Source organism: Poecile atricapillus, chromosome 4, assembly GCF_030490865.1.
Source record: "Poecile atricapillus isolate bPoeAtr1 chromosome 4, bPoeAtr1.hap1, whole genome shotgun sequence".
Lineage (NCBI taxonomy): Eukaryota > Metazoa > Chordata > Aves > Passeriformes > Paridae > Poecile > Poecile atricapillus.
Genome location: NC_081252.1, coordinates 48,714,788 through 48,731,789, shown reverse-complemented (window position 1 = coordinate 48,731,789; position 17,002 = coordinate 48,714,788). Strand labels below are relative to the sequence as shown.

Genomic DNA, 17,002 nt, shown 5'->3' with positions numbered 1-17,002 from the left:
GCCAAATTCATAGTGAGGTAATATCTTTCATTAAAAATGGGAAAGTACAGTTATATCTATATATCATCATTTTAATGTATAGTCAAAAATACCTATTTTAATTTCAAAATCTTGACGTCTGAATCTAGTAATTACATTCTCATTCTTAAAATTATGGAAATTTTCACAAATAATGTGTCAATTTTCAACATTAATTATGATGTAGTTTTTTAAGCTTCTGTTCTAAGGTACATATTCTGTTTCAAACACATTTAAATAAATAAGAAAACATTAAATTTATATTTATAATAGACTTGTGAGTTTTCAACTTCTGATTTTTGAACTGGTGGGACCAAGGTGGCTATTCCTACATGAAAAAGAATAAATTTATCATTGTTATTAAACTGTCTTATTCCAGCTAAGGCTTTTAACCTAGACATTACAAGTTCAAGACAAAGATTGCCACAGCAGCTAAATTGACAGCTTTGATAGATGGAGTTTGATAGATAGCAATGAAGTTATGCAATGATGTTTTTTGTTCTGCTGGAATGAACAGGACATGGGACTGTCCAGAATTACTTTCTGTTTGAACTGGGGGGGTGTGGGGAGGTGTGAGATCCAGTTATGAAGGTGGACTACACGAAATTCAGTGTATTTTCCAGCATTTCTTTATGGTGTGTGCATCACCATTTTGGGTCCCAGACAGATGAATTATTTTACCTCAGGCACCCAACCATACTGTTGCTGTGTCAGATGTTACTGAGGCCTGCCCACAAGCGTTGCTTGGATGCCATTTTGATCGTGAATGTACATATTCTTACACGTACACTTACACAGGAGTTGGGAGTTGGGAGCCCACAAGATTTTTAGGATGAATAAAGAGTCTAATACCCTTTACATTCCCTATCAAATTAAAACCAATTTCCTTAACTTCAGCTGTGGAGTCTCCCCACAAATCATGATTGAATATACAAGCACCTATTGTCCTAGTTCTACCAGAAGAGAGAAAACTTAGGAGAGCTGACAGAAGTGGCTAAGCTTACATGAAACTCATATTAGAGCAGCAGTTGATGGTGGACTTGAGGGCAGCTTGCAAAGGATTTTGTTGTGAAATCGAGCTTGTCCTTATTTAGAGGGGGGGACTTATAAGTCAAGAAAGGGAAACCACATGATAAGTGGTGCTAAAAATTGTGCTCTTTCTGAAACAGTCTAATCCCAGGCTGCCAGTGCAGTCTCTTGGCTGTCTCAGCTATCATCAACTCTCACACTTGAATGAGAGCCCAGGACTTTTAATATTGTAACAAAATACTCATGATGTTCTGATCTTAAACGGATATTAACTAAACCTCCTCCACTCCATTTTTCATCTCCTTTCCACTTTGTATCTTCATTATTTTTCCAAATGTTATGGTTCTTACAGGCCATATGGTTCATATTTGTAGGTGTAATGCCAAAGATAATTTTCCCTGTGTTTTTTAGTACATTTTAGAACATTTTCATAATGTTAAATAAACTTAATAGGGCATAATTCCATCTTCCCTTTGAAGTCACTTTAGAGCATCTAAATGTTGGATTTGTTTGGCCTTCCCTTCCCTTTTGGGTATTATATCCATAGTAATTTTTACTTTCTAATCCCTCTCTTTTTCTCATTCACTTCTTAGAGACTACTGTAGAACCAAAAAAAAAAAAATAAATAAAATTTTGAACATTCAGAACTGCTATTCTTAATTTTTTTATTTTATTATTTAAAAGGATTAATTCATATATGTAAGCAGACTAAAAAGACCAAACTCACCTCGAGTGTAAGTGTTCTCTAGTTATTATTGGAGATGATATTTTTGTTCTGTAGTTATACTGGAGCAGAATTACTTGCCTTGTCCTCTGTGTTGGGCTAAAATCTGTTGCCTCTTAAATTATAAGAAGGTTACATTTTACTTCAATGGAGACAGGATATCATTCATCAATCACTGAAAATGAAATATTTAAAACTAAGATTTTCCTTAGGAATATAGCACCCACCAAAATCATGCCATGGAAGAGGCAGAATAAGCCCAGAACATAAAAGATGTGGGTACTAGGAGGTATTAGAGGGAAATTGTCTCCTCCACTCTAATATTGAATGATAATTTACAAAAAAAGAGAAGAAATTGGTCTTTTCCTGTTAATGTGTAAACTGCTAATAAAAAGCCATATAAAATAATTTAAAAATCTATAGAAGATTGAATATCTGAAGCAATTTTGTTAGTAATACCTGAGTCATGTACTGCGGAGTATGAGAGTAGTTTTGCAATGGGAATGGTAATTTTTGATAAGATGAAGTTGCCAGTAGGACAGTAACAAATCCTTGTAGAAGAGATTATTTCACTGTGATTTGCTAAATTTCACTCCCTTGACATGTCAGGATTTAAATTACAACTTGACATAATTTTGTTCAAGTACTATCCAATATATTTAAATTAATAAAGAGCTAGTTGGATCTTGGCCTTTCAGAAGAAAATAAGTATCACTAGCTACAATGCTTTAAACAGTGAATCAAGGCTTCCTTAGATAAATGAAATAATATTAATTATCATTCCTTATTTTTTACATCTGCCTGATATAAAAATTGCATTTTAAACAAGAGGAGGGTAGATAATATATAATGAGCTGTTAGTATATTAAGATGGATATTGTTTTAGGTAGCAATGAAAAATTTTTTATCATATTTAAAGACATTGCTCTTGCTTCTCTTCAATTTTGTACTAATTATCGTTTATCCAAGTAAAAAAAATTATTCTTTTCAAAGTGCAAGTAGAAAATTTAAGAGAAAAATCAACTTGTTTTTGGCTTCCACAGAAAGCTGTTTATTTTCCCTCATGCAGTGCTGGGCATGCAGCTTGCTTTTGCCAGACAATGCCAGACTTCCAAACAAAAAAAATATATATATAATTCTTATTTAAATTTGATACAGTTTCCAGTGTTGTTATTCAAGACACATTTAGAAATATTGCTGACCTCAGCGTAAGACTTGTACAGCCTGAGAGTACTTTGATCCAAATGTCAGCTGATACAGAGAAGTTTTGTAAGCCTGACAAGTATAGGGTGTAGGGAAATTTCTGATCCCCAAATTCCAGCCTGATTGTGGAACCATTAGTTTTACAGCAGCCAAGGAGCCACAATAACAATGAGTGATCTCTTGATTTATATTGGAATTCTCTGCCAATGGTTGCAGCATTTGGAATTATTTTGTTCATTAAATTTCTCTAATGTCTCCTTGGAAGTCTGTTGAAAATGAACACAATCTTTCAGCTTTAAGCAAAAATTGTACTTTGGGTTCTACTCGATTTTTGTACTTAGGGGTATCACAAAAATTTTAATGTATAAAAAATAAAAATAGAGAAGCCAATGATATTCTTCAATGATAATTATTGAGATCCTTACATACATAAACAAAAATAAGTGATTAAGTTTAGTAGAGGAACTGAAGACATTGTGCTGTCAACTGCAGTAAATCAAAACTGGTGTTCAGTGGATAGCTCTTTTGAAATTTTTTTGGTTTTTGTCATGGAACTTTGGGCAGCAGGTCGGAAACAGCAACACTTTGGGTCTACAGCACAAAATGTAATTGTAAATTGTAAATTGCATTAGGTATTATGACAAAGGCAAAATGCCCATCAATCCCACAAACACACACACATATATTTATCCCACTGTTCTCTCAGGTTTACAGTGGGATAGGTAGGGATACAGGTGCTGTATGAACAGGATTAACTCACAGGAATATCAGACATTAGGCCTTATTTCATCTCATTTCTTGGGTGCCTAAGGGAGCCATGTCAGTTTAATGAGAGCAAAGACACTAGATAATTTTAATGTGCTTAAGTATCTCCATTCCAGAAGAATCTATTTGGTTTTATTACAGATACAGTATGCATTTTAGTTGATAATAGCAGCATTGAGCCTTGAAATTAAGAGGTAAGGAAGGGCTGTGTAGCAAAATGTGTTTCATGTCTGTAATTACAGACTTCAAAAATCCTCTCTTCCTTTGAAATCTCTTAAAGATTGCCATCTAAAGGGAAATTTCTATAACTGAGTTGAATACTGGATGTTTTCAAAATTCATGTGGGAAAATCACAGTAATGTGAGAAATAGTAACTCTAAGATTGTTATAGTTGTAATTATTTTGCAAGAATCACCTGTTTCCCCAGGAAGACAGCAGTGATCATGATGCATCCTCTTGAAAGATATCCAAATGTTTCACAGTGCATATCACCTGCAGCTCAAGGTCTAATTATTCGTTTTCACTATCTTCATGTAATAGCATTTCTGTTTTGCAGAAGGCTGAAGATGATTCCTGGAGGAATTGTCTTCCAGTCATGTTAGCATCCATTCACACAGCTGCTTAAAAGGATTTTAACAGGAGATGCTTATTCACTAGGATGCCTCAAAAACTTGGATTCTGCAAAATGTACCCATATTAAAATCTTCATGCACATGAGTGGTTTCACTTGAACAGTGACTATCATTCAACAGATACAGAGCTAAGTTCAGGACTCTGAAACTTTTTAGTCCTGTAAAGGTGATAGTTATTTCTCTGGTGTTGGTATGTATGACTTCAGGGTGTTTGAAGAGAACCAAAGCTTAAATCTAGGCTTTCAAATCTTAATTCTATAGCCCCTTAATTCTTTCAAATATAAAAATCAGCAAAATATTTCCTGATGTGCTTTGATGTTGGAATGTCATATTTTCCTCCAGTCATTACACGTGGCCTTGTGCCCATACTGTAAGACTGCAGTACATTAATCAGGAGTGTAGTGTGACATCTTGGAGAAGGAGTAGGAAGGAATCAGCTGCCTCCTGCCCACTCCTTCAGTGAAAGTGTTCTGGGGCCCCATACAGTATTTAATTTCTATTTATGTATTGCCTCACTTTGACTGGGAAGTTGCTCTTAGATCTGTGGGAGGAAACATACATTTTGTGACATACACATATTTGAGAAAAGCCATGAGACTCTATTATTCTGCATACTGAGTGTAGACACAACCAGAAATGGGACTTAAATCCCATCCTGTAGCCTCAGGCCAATTCTTTTCCAGGGATGTATGTCAGAAACATGTGACAATAGGGAGTTGAGATGAAGTGCTGTGTTACAGTTGTCTCTGTTATTCACTGTGAATTTGGCTTGCAGTGTGTCTGTGCAGGCGCTTTAGTTGAGATGACAGTCATGGGAGTACAGCTGTTCTGCTTTGAGGGACTGCTCATCTGGAGTAGACGGATGCTCTGAGCTGGAGCAGAGCCTGAACTGTGAGCCCAGCTGGATGCTAACTGGCTTCTTGCTAGTGGTCAAACATCTTCTCAAAGTCAGGCATACTGGGAGGTGCAGCACAGAGACACAAATGTCTGAATAAGCTCAGCCAGACTTTAGCTTGGAGTATTAGCTGGAGTTCAGGGCTGGCCCTTGTAGACCTCCCAACAGAGCATTCCATAGTGACAAACCTGAAGCTCAAAGAGGGACCAGAACAAAGTTTCCCTGACAGAAAGGAGATGACAATTTCTTTTTGGGCACTTTGCTTTTTAGCTTAGTAATGATGTGTTAATGCTTGGAACAGGCTTGAAGCAGCACTGTGGCCCTAGTCAGGGTTCTGGGAAATAAAAAGCCATGATGTCCAAGTGAGTCTGTGGCATATCTGGGCTTGAGTGTTACTCATGCACATCTCTCCTATGTCCTGAGCTCCTGAAGCTACCCTGGCAACCCCCTATGTAACTAAAAAGTAAAAGATTCTTAAGGGGATGAGAATTCTACAGCAAATGAGGGAAAAGGTTTTCTTGTTTTATTGGTTTTGGATGAAGATGGAAGGTATATTTTTTTTTTAGTAACTAAAATATTTTAGAATAAAAGATGTTTGTTCTTTTTAAGCACAGTATATTGACTGAGAAAGCCAAGTTGGTTTCTGTGTAGAGGTTGTGTGGGAGACCTTTTCACTTACCCACTGATATTTAATGGCATTAGATATCCTTCAGACACAATTGTAATTGATTTGCTTATGTATTCTGGAGAAAGTACCTGATGAGTAGTGAGGCTCTCTGGTATGTAGCTATTATGTATTTGTCTTGCTGCTTAGCTTGAGCACTGCCAAGGTTTATTTCAGAACTTTCAATAAATCCCTAGGGTATGTTATAAAAACTGCTATATGGACCCATTAGTAATTCCCAGACACTGTCCAATGCGGGATAACCCTAGGATTTCTTAAAATACTGTACAAAGGATTGGATGAAATATTGTAAAAAACATTTGGAATATTATCAAGAACTTTATGATACAGACCATTTGGTGATGCAGACAACTGACATCTTCCTTTTTCTCCTATGAAAAAAACATTTCCTATTTTCATGTAATAATTAAATATAATACGTACATTTGGTCCTTTACTGTATGTTTAGAAGTGGCTGTGTAGTCTCCATCACTAGCAGGACTCCAGCAGATCCTTATCTCCCAGAAACAAAAACGTATAGCTCATACCTGATGTATGGTTTAGAAATTGAGGCATATTTCCCCGTAAAGTTCATTTTTTTCCATGAGTTAGCTACGGCTTCCTCATTATCTCCTGTTTCCATAACTTTTTTTACCTATTTACTCTGTCTCTGTTCCAGAGGATTTTTTGAATATAACCTGTTGAGACCCTTTCCTCAGATTCAGAAACAGCTGCTTCACAAATTAGTAGTTGTCACAATTTTTACTGAGAAGATTTTGGACATCAAAAAAAGGCTGTCCCACTCATTGTTGACATGAAAACCATAGCATATTGCAATTAAAAATTTCCTCCTGTGGAAAATGCTGTCTGTGCAGCAGGTAGGCTATCAAGGAAAATTTGGCATATTAGGAATTTTGCCTGCTTTAGTTGAGACTAGGCAAAGAAAATTTTGGCCTGAAGAGCAGGTGATGTGTAAGATATGATTTCTTCTTTTGTTTAAGGAAAAATCCCAATAGCCCATCAGTTCCAGACTAGTCTCAGAAAAAGGTCTAAGGGCTTCCATGTCTTCTGCAGTGAATTACATATTTATGTTCAAATCGACTGGACATTAAGAAGGAAAAAAAAACAACAAAACCATTTGTCAGAAATGTCAGTTTCTATTCAAGAAAGCTTCATCACAGTTGTTACAATTCTATTACTCCCCTGCAAGCCCAATCAATCACAAGAGCTTGAAAATCAAATCAAATACACATTCTTAAAAAATTGTTCTTGTTTGAATTAGTCTCCAAGATCTTTCAAATGGTAAAGCCCATATAAGGATTTTTCTAAATTTCTGTTCATGAGGCTTTCTTGTGTTAGATTTAAGTAGGCTACATACAATAGTCTTTTATTCTTGTAAAGTACTATGAAGCCAGTCAGAGCCAGACAATTTAATTAGTATTTCTTATTCCCTGGACAGTCCCAGTAAGACTAACTTTGATAACATCGTGGAGAGTGACTCAGATACACTTCCAGATAATTTTCCATTGAAATTGGATGTGTAATTTCTATTATAAAATAAGGCAGATAATTAATGGCTCTGATTTATTAAAAATATTTAAGCCTTGCTAGCTCTTTCAGATAACTTGACAGAAATAATAACATGAAACTGAAGTGTAGAACTATAATTGCTTGATATCAATTATAAAATGGTTAATTTTTCACTAAGATGCTAATGTCAGCTTTAAGAAGCAGCTTAGGTAGGAGGCAAGAGAAAATTTGACCAACACTCTGTCAGAGAACAGTGTGAAGACAGAAGGCAATGTCCCTTAGCAAAGGGACTTTGGCTAGGAATGCAGATGGGTTTCTTCCTCAAGACAGATACAGTGCTCATCATTGAAAGCTCTGCTGTTTTAGATATTTGTCTGCCTCAGGGCATTAACAGTTTGGCATCTGCCAAAGCTCATCCATATGGTGAAATTTAATCACATAAGGATGGCATTCATGGAAGCACATGGCTCTTGTCCTCAACTGGCTTCTGGAAAATGAACAATGGGGTTTGTGGTTTTAGGGAAAAAAAATCTACCTTTTCCTAGGAGTTAGATTTCCAAATATGTAGTATTTGGCTCTTAATCTACAGAGAATTTTCTGGAAAAGTCTAATGCTATTATTTCAAAAATGTAGCCTTATATTCAGGGATTCAATAGAACAGTGTTTCAGTGTTCTTGTCTGACACAGAGAGCTTGTGCCTAGGTCTAGAGTCTCCCTGGGGTTCAGTGCAAAGTTTCCTGGACTAGAATTTAAGTGAGCTAGCTCAAATGTGGGCTACCTATGATCTTCTTGGTAAGTAAATTAAGCCCTCTGTATCGCAATTCTGCTCAAGATGGTGAACAAAAAGGTTAGATACTGATGTCAGAGCCATTAGGGACTTAAAAATTATCAACAGGAAGACAAGGTTAAAATGAAAAACTTGGATCCCAAGAGTAATGACCATTCCTGAAAATGCAACCTCATACATCTGTGGTAGAAAGTGAGGTTGAAAAAAGCAGCCTGAGGCTGTAGAACAAGAGGTTGTCCCCAGGAACTCACCAAAGGGAGGGGAAGCTGTTAAGAGAACTATTGTCTCAGATTTAAAACCAGGGATTTTTATTTGCAGCTACAACAGAGGTTGCTTCTCTGTTTAAAAATTTTGCTGAAAACTCACTAGAAAATGAGAAAACTCACACAGTTTTACTTCTTTCTGTCACTGGTGCTTCATGCTTAGTGAATGTAGTTGTCTATGGTGAAATTGCTCAGGTACCTGCATATTGCTTTGTAATGGGACATCTTTCTGACAATTCCTTTGAACACTAATCAAAGAATGTGGTATCTCAACATGTTTCTGTTCTTTATAGAACCACAGAATCACTAAGGTTGGAAAAGACCTCCATGACTGGGTCGAACCATTAACCCAACACTATTGTGTTTACGATTAAACCATATACCCAGCTGTAACATCCACAAATCTTTTGGACATTTCCAGGGATGGTGGTTCCATCAGTTCCCTGGGCAGCCTGTTTGAATGCTTGACCACTCTTTCAATGAGGAAATTTTTCCTGATATTCAATCTTAACTTCTGCTGGAGCAACTTGAGGCCTTGTCTTTTCACTTGTTACCTGGGACAAGAGACCAACCCTGACCTTGCTACAACCTCCTTTCAAGTGGTTGTAGAGAACTATTAGCTGTAAGTTCCCCTTGAACCTCTTTTTCTCCAGACTGAATACCCACAACTCCATCAGCCACTCACCATGAGACTTATGCTCCAGACCCTTCAGCAGCTCTGTTGCCCTTCTCTGAATTTGCTCAATGTCCTTCTTTAGTGAGGAGCCCAGAACTCAACACTCAAGGTGCAGCTGTCCCAGTGCCGAATACAGGGGGACAATCCCTGCCCTGCTCCTGCTGGCCACACTATTGCTGACACAGGCCAGGATGCCCTTGGCCTTCTTGGCCACCTGGGCACTGCTGGCTCATGTTCAGCTGCTGACAGCCCTGAGGTCCTTTACCACTGGGCAGCTTTCAGCCACTCTTCTCCAGACACGTAGTATTGCATGGGGTTGTTGTGACCAAAGTGCAGGACCCGGCACTTGGCCTTTTTGAACCTCATACCACTGGAGCTGAACTTTAAATCCAGCCTGTCCAGATCCCTCTGCAGAACCTCCCTGCCCTCCAGCAGATCAACACTCCTGTGCAGCTTAGTGTCATCTGTGAACTGACTGAGGCTGCACTCTATTCCCTTGTCCTTAAAATCAATGAAGATGTTAACAGCACTGGCCCTGTGCCTGGGAAGCCTGACTAGAGACTGGCCACCAGCTGGATGTAACCCCATTCACCACCGCTCTCTGGGCCTGCCCATCCAGACAGTTTTTCACACAGTGAAGTGTACATCTGTCCAAGCCATGAGCAACCAGTTTCTTCAGGAGAATTCTGTGGGAGACAGTATCAAAGGATTTGCTGAAGACAGGATAGACAAATGTCCACAGCCCTTCCCTCATCTAATAGGCAGGTCACCCTCCCATAGTAGGATATCAGGTCTGTCAATCAGGACCTGCCTTTCCTAATGCCATGCTGTCTGGGCCTGATCCCCTGGTTGTGCTGTATGTGCAATATAATGGCAGTCAAGATGATCTGTTTCATAGCCTTCCCTGGTACCAAGGTCAGGCTGATAGGCCTGTAGTTCCCTGGCTCCTCCTTCTGAACCATCTTGTAGATGGGTGTCCCATTTACTAAATCCAGAAAATTGGGCCTCTCAGCCAGGACTGCTAACTGGTTAATTATGGAAAGTGTCCCCATGAGCACTTCCACCAGCTCCCTCAGTACCTTTGGGTGGATCCTATCTGTCCTCATGAGCTGGTGTGGGTCTAAGTGGTCTAGCAGATGGCTGACCAGTTCCCTTTGGATTGTGGATTATGGGGACTTTATTGTGCTTCCTCTCCCTGTTTCTAGCTCTGAGGGCTGCGTACCCCAAGGACACATGATTCTATTGAAGCAAAGAAGACATTATTCATCAGCCATTTTCTCATCCTGTCACTGTGTTTCCCTCTTCATCCGGTAGAGGCTGGAGAGTGTCCTTAGCCCTCCTTGTGTTTCTGATTCATGGAAACATTTTTTCTTGTCTTTTGTGGCAGCAGACAAAGTTCTGGCTGAGCTTTGGCTCTTCTATTTTTTTCCCTGCATACTATCACAACATCCTTGAAGTCCTTCCAAGTTGCCTGCCCTTCTTCCAAAAGTGATACAAATGAATATTCCAACAAAAGGATAGACCAAACTTGCCACATCAACTATAATGTGAAGTCACTTGTTTAGGTCAGGCAGAAGTACCCTTCTTATAGCTGAGGAAAACAACTTCTGCTGTCTAGCCTTTATGGATGTTGTATTTTTTTTTGAGACGGTTCTTTCTAATAAGTATATATGTACCACTTCTCCTTCCTTCTTTGCTGGTAAGCCTATGTAAATGTTTCTTATAGAGAAGATCCAGCTCTTCAGGATCTATAAGGAAGCATATTTTTAAAACTAATATATTAGCTTATCAAAGTTCTGAAAATATTATTGTTGATCTGAGGGACAAATTGGTTGGAGATGGCCAAGAATACCTTCATGTGTTACTGTAAAAGATTTATGAACCCTGGGTTTTCATGGCATGTTAAAAATTCATATGAATATTAGATTTAAAATTTAATTATCCGAACTAGCTGAAGCACTTCTTCAGGCTTGTAATTGGGCAGATATATAGCATTATACACAGTTGGGGAGACTTGGCACTTGTGTCCAGATGATCAGATGTATTATGTAGCCTACTCTCATTGGCAAAGAGTCAAAATTTGGTTCTTGAATTACTTCGTATCTCCCTTTAATCATCCAAATTCAGAATATGTCAATAACTTATGTTTATTCTCAGCCCAATTTTGCAAAATTTCTTTAGACATATTTGGATTAGTAGAGAGAAACCACTTATTTTACTAGGAAGTACTACTAAATGTGAGAGATAATAGTGAAATCTGACCCTGCATCTGCTCTTTTCTATCTTTCTGGTTTTGGAAAAATTATAAAACAGTTACCTTGCACTTAATTGACTTTTTTATTCAAATCACATATCTTTGTTGGGGCTGTATTCCTCTTAATTGACTAGAGTCATCTAAGCACATTATTGAAGCATGCTAAACATGTGCTCCAATTTAAATTGTTGAATTGGCTTTTTAGCTGACAGTATGAGGGAATACTGGAAGGCAGATCATCCCACCTTTTTAAGAGTGTGACAAACTGCCTTGTGCAGCTGCCTGTCTCTCTCTGTCTCCCTGCTATCCATATGGGAGTATAGACTGTTTGGTAGGTAAATGCACCTGGTCAGACAGGGAGTTTTAGGTACCAAGTTACCAGAGATGAATCCATCAAAGATGTCTTTTTTTTTTTCTTATTTTTCTTTTTCTTTTTTTTTTTTTTTTTTTTTTTTAGTTGAGAAATCAAACAGGGATCTATAAGGTCCTATTTTTTTGTACAATAGCAAAAATATTGGCAAGGAAACTGCTAAGAAAATATTCTCCTAGTATTCTCTTAAATTTCTAACAAAATAAAATAATTGACAATGTAAGTAAACAGAGAGATCCAATCATCATTTAAAAATTTAACAAGCCGGCAAATAAAATATTTTTATGTGTGCTTATGGGATTTAATTTGCTAAAATAACTTCTTTGATATTCCTGGAATAAGAAAGCTAATAAACTGAAAAGCTTCAGTGTTGCCAAAAGAAGTAGGTCTTTAAACATTTGGTTTGAGAATTTGTGTGAGCTGGAGGAAAACTCAAAGAGCTATATTGTCTTAATTGTATTTAAATTTGAAATCCTAGGAATACAGTCTTCTAAAATAGAGGTGTTATAGCCTTGAAAGATAAAGGAAAGATAAAGGATAATTAAACTAATAACAAATTAGTTTATTAGTTTAGTTTATTTAATTAATTTAGTTTATTTCATTAGTAAATTCAACTATTAAAAATAAAGCTTTCTTGCATAAAAAAGAGAAAGCAATAACTGTTATGAGTAATGGAAATGTTTAGATTTCAAGTGTTCTCTGCCAGACTTCATATAAAATATCAAATATTCAAAGATATTTAAGCTAATTTTTTATCTTACTCCAGATGGTAAAGAATTGCTCCTCATTGTAGAAATGAGCATGACAAACACAAGTATGCACCTAAGTAGAAAGGAATGTGCCCAGTTCTGTAATATAAATTTATAGCTCTTAGCTTGATGGTCATTTAAGTCATCTCTTGCTAAGAAGGGGCTTGTGTAAGAGGAAGCTGCAGGTAAATGGAGGTATCAGATACTGCACCTTAGTTCTCAGAGAAGATGCTGTGGTTGTCACAGGACTGGCAGTTCTCATCCTCTTGGGTGATGGATGATCCTGTGACTTTTGATGTTGTCTCCTTCTCCAGGGAGCCTTGTTATCTCTGAAAGGAAAAATAACCAGCTATGAGCCTGTGCATTTACATCTCCTTTGAGGAAACATGGGCAATCAGTGAAGCAGCACAACACTGACATGTACTGACCAACCTTTCTGGCAGCAAGAATCAGCCTGCTAGATGGAACTTCCTTTCTGAAGACATCGTATGGGCTGCAGTGTTGATCAGAAGGGCCTCACTGTAGGTGAGAATCTTGTCTCTGTCTCTCCCTATCTTTCAATGTCCTAGTGGCAGCCTTGGACTAGGAGTGTACAGTCTGCTCTCTGGAGATCGAGGTTCTCCTATCATGATAATGGTCACTAAGAGTGGAGAATGGTACATGAAGAACGTGCCTGCTACTGACCAACAAGTGGTCTGTGTTTCAGACCAATAATTTTTCTCTAATAGAGGCAAATTATTTCAAAACTTTCCACCTCTACTCCTCAGAGCAGACAAACAGATAACTATTGGTGAAATATTTTTTTTTTCTTTAGAGCCCTGAAAATTCTCAGTAGTAAAGGAGTAATAATAATAAACTTGTGAGGCTTGAGGTATAACACAGAAATAGGTTTACTTTTCCCTGTGCACAGTCACTTCAGAAATACCTCCTGCTTGCACTGGGACCAGCCAGCCAGTCCTTTTAGAGTTTGGCCTATGCAGAGCAGAATCTAAAATTTGCATCAACCTTGAGTGGTCCTTTGATCTTAACAGCTGTATGTTTTGAATGCATACTAGCATGAGCTCTGAAAGGGTTTGTTTATATGATATTCCTCCATCAGAACACCACCGTCTCACAAGATTCCTGAATAAGGTCATCAATACTCATGGAAAGGTTTCACAGTCTTGAGGACATATTTAAAAGGTGTGACACAACCTAGCTTTCCACCATAATGCAGAATTTCAGCTCCTGCATCCTAGCACAGTGGGTCTTTTGGGCTGGGGTGTCCACTAAACTGTTCTCCAGACTCAGATAGGAAATTGACATGTGAGAGCTGAGCTAAATAGACCAGGCAGAATCATGGGATTACTGACTGATCTATATCCCTTATACTACTCATCTGCTTGAAGAATGATTCAGACACTTAGATGATGAGTACGGGTTGAGAGTTTGTGTAGAACAGAAAAATGCAGTTAAATGAACAAATGAGACACAAGTACAAAGCAAAAACATTTCATTTGTAACAATACCAAACAGAAACTAGGGAAAATGTCATGGCTTTTGGAGAAGAGCACTGAAAATTTCTGATGAATGTTTGTTTCTATTATTAAAATATGATCTACATATATATATAATATAAACCAAACTGTGGACAAATACAAGTAAGACAAGAACTACTAATGCTGCAAAATAGTATTAAACTCCAACAAATTATATGTTTCCAAAAATATTTTAAGTTCATGTCTATATAATACCAAGAATAGCCAGTCAAATTTCTAGTCAGTCTGATTGTAAGTGTTTATCAAAGCAGCACAAGAATCTCAAGGGGCACTTAATATTAGCAGCAAGTGCAAATTTGGGAACAGTGTGGTCTTGTGATTCTTATTCTGAATCAAGCAAAAAGAACACTTTTTTTTTTTTTTAAAGTTTAGACTCATAAGTCCTAACATCCCTATATTTTGCCATCTGATCTGCTTTCTGAACTCCAGTCTAAATAGGTCTCATATTGACTTAAGGAATATCTAGATATTCACTCAAATGAAGACAGTAAGGTTGAGTTCAGTGGTCTAAGTCTAGATTTCAGTGCCATTTGCAATGACCCAAGGAATCCTGCCAGGCTTCCACACTTCTGCAGAAAAGCACAGGTTTTGTGCAATTCCTACATTGTATTTTCTGGTCTTGTGGGGATATTTCAGATGCCCAGTCCCCTCTCTCTGTATTCATCTAAGCTGAGATATCTTCATCTGTGAGGAAGTACTTGTAACTTAGGTTATATAACTAAACATACTTTCAAACAGATGGCTCAGCAGCATCCATTTGTCTGATGTAGTGGGAATTGTAAATGTTGTCCAAATGCAGATATGTGGTTAGCAAGCTCTAAAATCTTTACTGTGGATGCAGAACTAGTGCACAGCTGTGTGCCAAGTGTTATTGGTAGTGGTTAAACCGGTAGAAGCCAAACAACTTACTGTGTAAGCATATCCAGAGAAGGTAAAGAAGTTCCCTTCTCCCTGGCTCTCTCAATGCTGTAACATTCAGCATCCTGGCCCTTATTAGACATTTCCCTTCAGGTCTTCATTGCAATTCCTGTCAAAATACAGAGATGCCAACCTAAAGTCAACTCGTGCTCAAGAACATTTTACACAGCTTTTCTATGTAAGGATTTTGGGAGTACTGCATTTCCACCACATCTCTTTACTTCTTATGCCAGGTGCTTTCCCTGCCACTGGTCATTCTCTTGAGGCCTAAATGCTCCAAGTAAGATCAGCGGAAGAACGTGTTAATTTCTCCCTGCTGGCGACAACAGTATGCTTCCAAAGGAGAAATCTGAATATTCTTGGAAAATAAGCTGTATGGGTAAGTCTAAAATAGTTAACAATTTCAAAGTCTGCTAAAGTTCTGTCGTGTATTTTGGGTGATTTTAGTGGTATTAGGATCCTTCAGAGGCACAAGAAAAGTGAACCTACAGCTTTAGTGAACTAAAGAAGGTATATTTTCAAGATGAGAAGTGAAATTGAGAAAGACAGTTTGTTATAAAAAGTGAAAAGAAAAGGTTTATCAACAATTAAGTGAAAACCTCTGTTAAAGACCCATCTGGAAATTACAGGCACCTCCCTTCAAAATGGAAATAGTTCCATAATATACAACCAGGATAGCAACTCAGAACTTACTGCCCCCGTGAGTGCAGTGAATCCCCCTGCTTGGGAAGTAAAGCTGAGGGAGCTAATGCCTGGAACAAGGATGAGAAATTTCCAAGTGAGGTAGTGTTCTTTTGTGCCAGGAACTGCAACAGCCTGGACTAGCAGTTCAGAAGCCTTGTCACGATTTTCCCCAAGATTTTTCTCCTTTCTGAAGAAGGAAAATTATTAAAAAGTTTTAGATATGGAGATTAAGGTTCCCAGGACCTAATAATTGACATAATTCCTATCCAGAGCATAGCCTAGGAGTGCTTTCACAACACCTGCACACCTGCAATTCTGTGGCCTGGGGAGGGGGCAGAGTGATTTAGGAGAGTAGATTATGGATAGTGTATGATATACAGTCTTTTCTTCAGCCCCACAAAGACAAATGGTGAAGATATGCTGATCTTTTAATCAGATATCTGTCACAGCACTTGCTGGAGACCCTCTTTTGCGAACAACTTTTTATCTGAGATGGCTTTTGAGAAGGATCTTTGAGGCATGGTCTCCGGAATGCTACATCATGGTTCTTCAGCACCCACTTCCACTTCCACTTGCATTTCTGAATCTGAGCTTCCTCTTGCTCAGAGGAGGGTGCAGAAAGATAGATTCTGGAATGAAGTGGTTGAGATAGAAGTTGTTGGTGAGACTGATAAACATGGATAGAGATTTTCCCATCCCAGCCCCCTGTGTGGAGACCCATAACAATAATTGTTCTTCCCATATCTTAAGAAGCTTCTACTTATTACTGAGTTAATTAATATGGGGTTGAGAAAAGGGCACATTTTTTACTAAGTCTGTTCTTCCAGACTGAGAGGATTCTGCAACTCTTCAACACATATTCTTTGCTTGGATTTATTTTTAGTAATGCTTTCTTCCTTTTTTGGTTTTTTTTTTTTTGTTTTTCTTTCCAAATATCTTTTTATAAAACTAAATTAAAAAAGAAGGGAGAGGAAATCAGTTTGCAATGAAGCATATGACACTTCACTTTGTTACTTTAATGTAAAAATGGGCAAAGGTCCTGGAATATAATGAATCTATGAGCCATCTCTAAGAACTGCTTCCAAAAAAATTCCTTTCCATCAATCAATTTTTAAATACAAAGGAATAGAAGAAACAGTTTTCAGCATTTCACTGGAATGAGTATGCAAAAAGAATACCATGGGAATAAGTTTAGAAATACTGAGAATTCAAATTCACACTCTTTGATGTTAACAGCTTTTCTTGCCAAGATAGAATATTTTCCTCTACTTAGGATAGAAATTCTCACTGTTACACATATGCA

General features: G+C 37.7%; 1 protein-coding gene across 6 annotated transcripts in view; it reads left to right on the top strand.

Moving 5' to 3' along the window:
- Positions 1-17,002, top strand: part of TRMT9B (tRNA methyltransferase 9B (putative)) — a 111,345-nt gene that overhangs the window by 69,659 nt on the left and 24,684 nt on the right. For 3 of the 6 annotated variants that reach the window (XM_058838293.1, XM_058838294.1, XM_058838292.1), the window contains 2 exons: positions 12,874-13,084; positions 15,249-15,394. The exons of the other annotated variants lie outside the window; for them this stretch is intronic. The gene's annotated coding sequence lies outside the window, so the exon portion shown is untranslated. The remainder of the gene's footprint in view (positions 1-12,873; positions 13,085-15,248; positions 15,395-17,002) is intronic. 6 annotated transcript variants of the gene reach the window in all.